Raw genomic sequence first — 7151 nt, forward strand, 5'->3', positions numbered from 1 at the left:
ACTAGGAGCCTTTGGAGCCCAGAGGCCTTTCCGAGGCCCCCCCTGCACCCCCTGGCGTCTCTGGCTTTTACCCGAGCCTCTTCCCGAAACTACTAGCCCTTCCTTTAACCACCCTGGAGCCCTCTCCCATGCATTGGACCAAATGAGACAATAAAGCTTTTTGCAACAAAAAAACAAACAACAAAAAAAAAATCGGCACTATTAACCGGTAAATATTATTTTAAAATCCACAGTACTAACCGGTAAATATTTATTTAAAAATCTGCACTACTAACCGGTAAATATTATCTCAAAAATCTGCATTATTAACCGGTAAATATTTATGAAAAAATCTGCCTTATTAGCCGGTACAACAATTAGCGGTTGCACTGGTTAATAATGTGGATTTTTTAATGAAATATTTACCAGGTGCACCAGTTAATAATATGGATTTTTTCATAATAGGTGCCAGTTAATAATGTGGATTTTTTTCAATGAAATATATACTGGTATATATAAAAAGATTCACTTTAATCCTTCCCTAACAAATATCTTACTTAAAGACACAGACCAGAGATTGATTTATTTCTACTCTATGTTGAAAACATCATGACACCAGCTCCTGGGAGCTGTGTGGAAGCCCCACTCTTTTCATCCTGGGAGAAGACTGTTTCTCCCCCTTTCCACTCCGAGGCATGTTCTCCCTGGTTCCTTGTCTATTTCCAGCCACTGTTCAAAGCCAAGTGCAAAATCTTTCTTAACAGTTCCTTCTCCTCCGGCTGGTTTGGCTTGGTGGTTGAGCATCGACCCATGAACCAGGAGGTCACGGTTAGATTCCCGGTCAGGGCACATGCCTGGGTTGCAGGCTCATCCCCAGTTTGAGGCAGCCAATCAATGATTTTTTGTCATCATTGATGTTTCTCTTTCTCCCCCTTCCTTCCTCTCCCTCAAATCAATAAAAAAAAGTATTTTTTAAAAAAGTTCCTTCTCTTCCTTTTATTAGTTCCTATAACAAATTATGATAAACTTGGTGGCTTAAAAAAACACGAATCTATTCCCTTACAAGGACGGAGAACCCCAGCATGCTGCCCATTCCATCCTCCACTGCAAGGACAGCACTCGCCACGGGGCCCGGAGCGAAAGGGATAATGTCCAGCGAGGCTGAGGCCTTCTTCAGGGCCCACCATGGATCGCCTTGTCCCAAGAACAGGGCTTAGGGCAGGAAACGGAGGGGAGGCTGTAGACCGTCTTCTATCTGGCCGATGGTGTTGATCCTCCTGGAGGCCCGATTCTTCGGAGAACCTGATGAAAGTCCGCTGGTTGTTTCTCACAGGCGGGGCACAGGTACCGGCAGCCGGGCCCTACGGCCATCTCCAGAAAGAAGGGAGGAAGCTGTAGCCCCCAGAGGGACGAAGGCCCAGCATGTCCTTCTCATTGGCAAAAGGAAAAACCAGAAAGAAGTCCAACTGTCCACGCTCCAGGCCATGAACAGGAGAGCTTGGTATGAGCACAGCCCCGGTGCCGGGGCCCCTCAGCTGGTGTCGGGGAGCTCCCGGGGCCCTAGGATGTGCAAAGACCCTGAGCCTGCTATTGAATGAATGGGAAGACTCTCCTCCCCTCCCTCGGAGCTATTCCAGCCTTTCCCAAGCCCACCCGGAACGTAAGGAAGCACCCCATGGGGATGGTGAGTCTCCAGAACTAAAATAAATGTAAATAATATCCCAGAAAATAGTAAGTTGTGTAGTTAGGAATTGGAATGTATGAGGGAGGGCTTTCCCTTCCTCTATTACAGCTTTCACGGAAGGGAAACAAATAATAAAGCTCCCCCAGGCTAAAGTTAGAGTCGACATATAGTTTACACCAGAAAATATACAGTTAGGTGTCCGTTTGGAATGCATGCACTTCCAGTGTGAAATCCTCTCAGAGACCACAGGCTCCTTAAAGCCAAAACCAAGAGCAGAGGACATTTCTGTGTGGTCCGAGGGCTCGGGAAGGAGAATTTATTGAATGTTTACCATCTACCTGGCACGAAGCCCACCCCGGCTTACAACGACCAGACAACACTGTGGCATGGATTTTATTAGCCTCATTTTAGGGGGGTGGGGGTGGGGGAGGATGGACTGAGGTTTGAAATGGACAAGTAACTTATCCAATATCATGGATGGAAGGGAACCATTGGCTTGATGCCAACTTAAGCAATGGTGTCTTTGCCTAGTCACATGTTTGCATCTCTTAGTGTACTATTTGTCCCTCTTCTTTTGAGTCCTCTGAGGAGTTCATCCAAGTTCATTTTTTAAAAATGGTTTCCTGATTATTAAAGTTGCTGGGTGTGGCTGCTAGTGAATGGCAGAGCTGGCACTCATGGCCAGCCCATCTGAGTTCCCTGCCCATGACCTTGAGTTCAATGGGAGGAGGAAGACCGGCTTGCCCCTGGGGTCTGAAAAGGCTAGAGTTGGGGGTCCACACTGGACCCTTCCATCTGCCTGGGACAGGGGCTAGTTCAGGAGGAGGACTCCAGTGATGTATAAGTCTCAGGCTCTTGGCCTGATGCCGCCAGTCACACATGCTCTGTGGGACTGAGTAGTCCTTTCTGCTCTCTTGACCTCCATTCCCATGTGACATTCAGAGCATAAACTGCTGCAAGATCAACAGGATTCCCTCCTCTGCGTTTCCTTGTTGCTGGTGACTGTCTGTGTGGTTTGGAGGATCCATGGCTCACAGCAGAGACAATGGTCAAAAGCGGGTGAGGGCACCTGCAGAGTCCACCCAACCAGTTTGGGAAATAACCAGAACTGTCCCTCAGGAACCTGAGTGGGTGGTACCCCTGCTCTGTCTTGGCATCCGGGGGCAGTGAGGGCCTCGCTGGGCCCTGGGGTAATGAGGATCAGCTGGTTTTCCCACATCCCAAGGAGGCTCTGGAAGTGCTGGGCAAGGTGAGGATAATGTCACCCTGGAGGCCCCGCATTCAGGGTGAGGAGAACGCCGAGTGTGCGGATTGATGGCCATAGGAAAAAAGGACCGGGGTTTAGCAGCCCCCAGTGAGGTGGGGTGACCATGCCAAAAGGCTGGGGAGACAATACCCATGGCTTAGTGCCCCTGTCCTCCGGCTCCCCCTCCCATGCCACGGAAGGCCCTGGAACTAAGGAGCTGCCCCTGCGGAGGGAGATGAGAAAATCGAGAAGATTGAATTTAAATCTGAAATTTTTAGTTCATCTGAAACTGATTACGTTTTCTGTTGGTAGGCAGAATGGGGGTCCCAAAGAGAGATAGAGGGAGATTAAGTTGCATTTTGTTCAGAAACCCCACATTGTAACTCATCCATTTCTTCTTTCGGTCCAGTCAGGGGCTGGCTGCGACCCCAGCCCTTCCCAGCCGTGACATCCCGCTGTGGGCTGTCCCTGGGCTTCTTGACCTTGTCGCTGCCACTGCTGCTGCTACAACTCAAGAGACTGCCTGAATATACACACAGATCACACCCCAGTGGGGCTCCGCTGGACCCGGCCACGGACTGTGGTTTGCCCCTGAATCTATGTCAATAGATACTATTAAGACACCGCTGTGTGCAGGCTCTGAGCTGGGCACTGTGCCTGGTTCTAGGGACAGCCAGTGGAATAAGACACGGCCTCCTCCTCAGCACATGGACAGTCTTGTGGCAACAAACAATTAGAAGCCACTGGTTCTAGAACTTCAGTTGGGAATCGCTCCTGATTGCTGCCTTTAAGAATTGGCATCAACGCATCTCCTGCTGATCATTGAACACCTACTATGTGCCAGGCCCTGTTCAGGTGCTTGGGGGTAAATCTGTGAACAAACACTGTAAGTATAAATAAAGGGGCCTTGAAGGTCTGTTTTTATCTTTCTGCCCATCTTGATCCCGAGGGAGTGGTTATTGGTGCTTCAAGCCGAACAAGCCAAAGGGTAAATTTAATTATAAGGCATTTCCCACCCCTGTATTCACCCCCTGAGTTCTCATCCCCTTTTGATCCCCAGTCAAGGCCAACTTCAAAAATCCCTTGGTAATCAGCTGGGAGCTTGCAGGCCCCAGACAGCCCTTCAGCAGCCTGTGGGAATGTCCCAAGAGGAACATTTTTTTTTTGTCAAAAGAATGACAGGAGTTTAATTACTGTGTGGCCCATATTGGTGATTTCCATTTGACAGAGCGGAGCCCAGACAGTTCCTAGGAAGCCCCGTTGTGTGAGGTTGTGGCCAATGGGCCCTGCCCCAGCCAGGGCAAGAGAGAGCCTGGGGCCTGCACCCTGGGTGGGGGCAGCAGAAATGCTTTGAATGTCTCGTCCGCATGTGGCCTTGGGTCTTACCACTGGCTACTGGGGGCAGTTTAATGAATAACGTCCACTGCTTGTCATTTATCATTAGCAAAACAGGAGGGGCCAGGGTAAGGGCAGCCAAGAGGGCAGGGGAGGCGCTCTCGAAACAAGGTACATTCATAAATTAAAGTTTTCCCCTTCGGTCTCCCGGGGTGGCCACTGTCGGGCAGCCCCACGTGTTTCCCTCTTGTTCGGAGGCCCGTCTCGTCCTTCTGCCAGGCTTTGCAGCAGCTCCTCAAAGGTTCATCAATGATTGCATTTTCCCTGTCAAATGTCAGTGAAGGGCTGGGTTGGGGGGTACAAATGGGAAGAAGAGAGAGTGGGATGTGTCCTGGGGATTGGTTCCCGTTGGGGCTGAAGCTAGAACTCCAGGGTGGATCCTTCTGAGGTTGGGTAGTGCTTGGCCTCAAACGTATTTGACAAATGGGAAATTTTTACATTAAAATCTGGGTTTCTGGCTTTTCTGCAAAAAGCAAGATGTGGCAAAAGCCAAGTCCTCTTTTCCAGCCCGGCAACATGCAGCTGATGGCAGGCTCAGGCAGGAGGGCGGCCACGTGAGGCTGTGGCGGCTGCGCCCTGCACAGACACCTGGCAGATGGGGCAAATGGAGGCTGAACCCAGGCCTGGCAGTCTGCCCTGCAGATGCCCTGTGGGCAGGATGTGGGCCTTCTAGTTCATCGCCTCCAACAATCCCCGCGCCTTACTTCCGCCTGCCCCCTTCACTTATCCAGTATTACCTGCCTGGGTTTTGACTCGCAGCATATTCAGGACACTGCTCCCTGTCCTCTGTGTGAGAACTTCTCCTCATCCTTCAAGGCTGAGCTCAACTCAAACACTCACTCAACTCTAACGTCCTCCAGGCACCTTCCTGGGCTTCCCATGAGAGCGGGGGTTCCCTCCTCTGTGTTTTCTCAACAGCCCATGCACACACGGCTCTTATTAAGGCGCTCGGCACACCACTGCGCTCTCATTTGTTAGCAGGTCCTTGTTCCCCATAGACATCGATCCCCTTAAAGACACCCGACTCATTTCTGCTTTCCCTGACACAGAGCACGTGATCACTCAAAGCTGAATGGATGGCTTTATGATCAACGTTACATCAGGAAAGGGAAGCTGCCTCAAGAAGCTGCCAAAATTCCCAAGCCACGAATGTCAAGAAAAGGTAAAAGATTTTAGCTTTGGGGTTTTGAAATGACCAGTTCCCTCTCTTGGATGCTCTATAGGGCACTTGATTATTGAGGTATGATTGACATGTAACGTGTCAGTTTAAGGTATACAATGTGATGATTCGATACCTCATATAATTACCATTTGTGTGTGTGGTGAGAACACTTAAGATTATTCTCTCAGCAACTTTCAAGTATACAGTGCAGCGTTGTTAACTACAGTCCCCATGCTGCACATTAAACCCCCAGAACTTACTTATCTTATAACTGAAAGTTTGTAGCCTTTGACCAACATCTCCCCATTCTTCCCAACTCCCTGCCCCAGGAAACCACCATTCTACCCTCTATTTCTATGAGTTTGACTTTTTTTAGATTCCATATATAAGAGATCATACAGTATTTGTCTTTGTCTGACTTATTTCCCTTAGGATAATGCTCTCGAGGTCCATCCATGCTGTTGCAAATGGCAGGATTTCTTTCCTCTTCAATGCTGAATAATATTCCACTGTGTCTACACACACCACGTTCTCTTTATCCATTCATCTGGCAATGGACATTGGTTCCCATGAATTGGCTAGAGTGAGTAGTTCTGCAATGCCAAAAGGATATCTCTTAGATTGTAATTTCATTTCCTTCAGATATATATCCAGAAGTGGAGTTGCTGAACTATATGGCAGTTCTATTTCTAATTTTTTTGAGGAACCTCCATACTGTTTTCCATAGTAGCCGCACCAATTTACAATCCCTCCAACAGTGCACAAGGCTTCCCTTCTCTCTACCCCCTTGCCAGCACTTGTTCTCTCTTGCCTTTTTGAAAAGCACTTGGAGCCCCGTTGACCTGGCGGTTTCCTCTGACCAGACAGCTGAGTGTCGGGGATTTTTCACGTTTTGCTTCTAAGGAGGGGAAAGAGAGCGTGGCTTTGGAAGCTTCTGCTCTCCACGGACTCGTGTCCCACTTCATTGGCCAGAGCAAGACACATGGCCACGCCTGAGCGAGGCCAGTGGGTGAGGAAAGTCGCATCCTTTTCCAGAGAGACCTGTGTAGCACTGGCATTCAAGCAAGTTAATTACAGGATGGGAGAGGTACCATAGACTTCTGCACAGTGCCAGGGAGGGAAGGGGGCTGACCCTGCCTGGAAAGCAGGGAAAGCTTCACGGAGGAGGTGGCATGTGAGTTGGGTCTTGAAGAATGTGTAAGAGCTCACCAGGCAGGGGAAAACAGGACACATTTAGGCGGAGTGAAAAGGTAAATAAATGGCAAGGCATAAAAGTGTGAAAAAGCCTGATGTGCTCTGAGTGGCGTGAGGTGGGGGGAGGTGGGGAGAGGGAGGAAGAGGAAGGTGAGAGGAGGGAGGGGCTAACTCTGGGCCAGGACGTGGGGCGCTTTGGATATCAGGCTAGGAACCCGGGGCTTTTCTCTAAGCGTGAGGGAGAGGGTTAGAAGCTCAGAGGCTTCTGAGCAAGGAGATACAATTTGTACCCTGGAGGTGGCTGGGTGTTGGTATGCTTTCATCCTAAGTGCAGAGTAGCAGCCAAATAAAAAGGGGTCCGAAATCAGGGTTCTCCCTGGAAGAGGCAAGGTTTTCTGCCCTGGAGCCCATATAGGAAAGATTTGGGGGGCGGGGGGGGGATTCCTGATGCACGGAGCGGGCGCAGCTCGCAGGCACCTGCGCACAGCGGG

The sequence above is a fragment of the Myotis brandtii genome, unplaced genomic scaffold, assembly GCF_000412655.1.
Source record: "Myotis brandtii unplaced genomic scaffold, ASM41265v1 scaffold469, whole genome shotgun sequence".
Taxonomy (NCBI): Eukaryota; Metazoa; Chordata; class Mammalia; order Chiroptera; family Vespertilionidae; genus Myotis; species Myotis brandtii.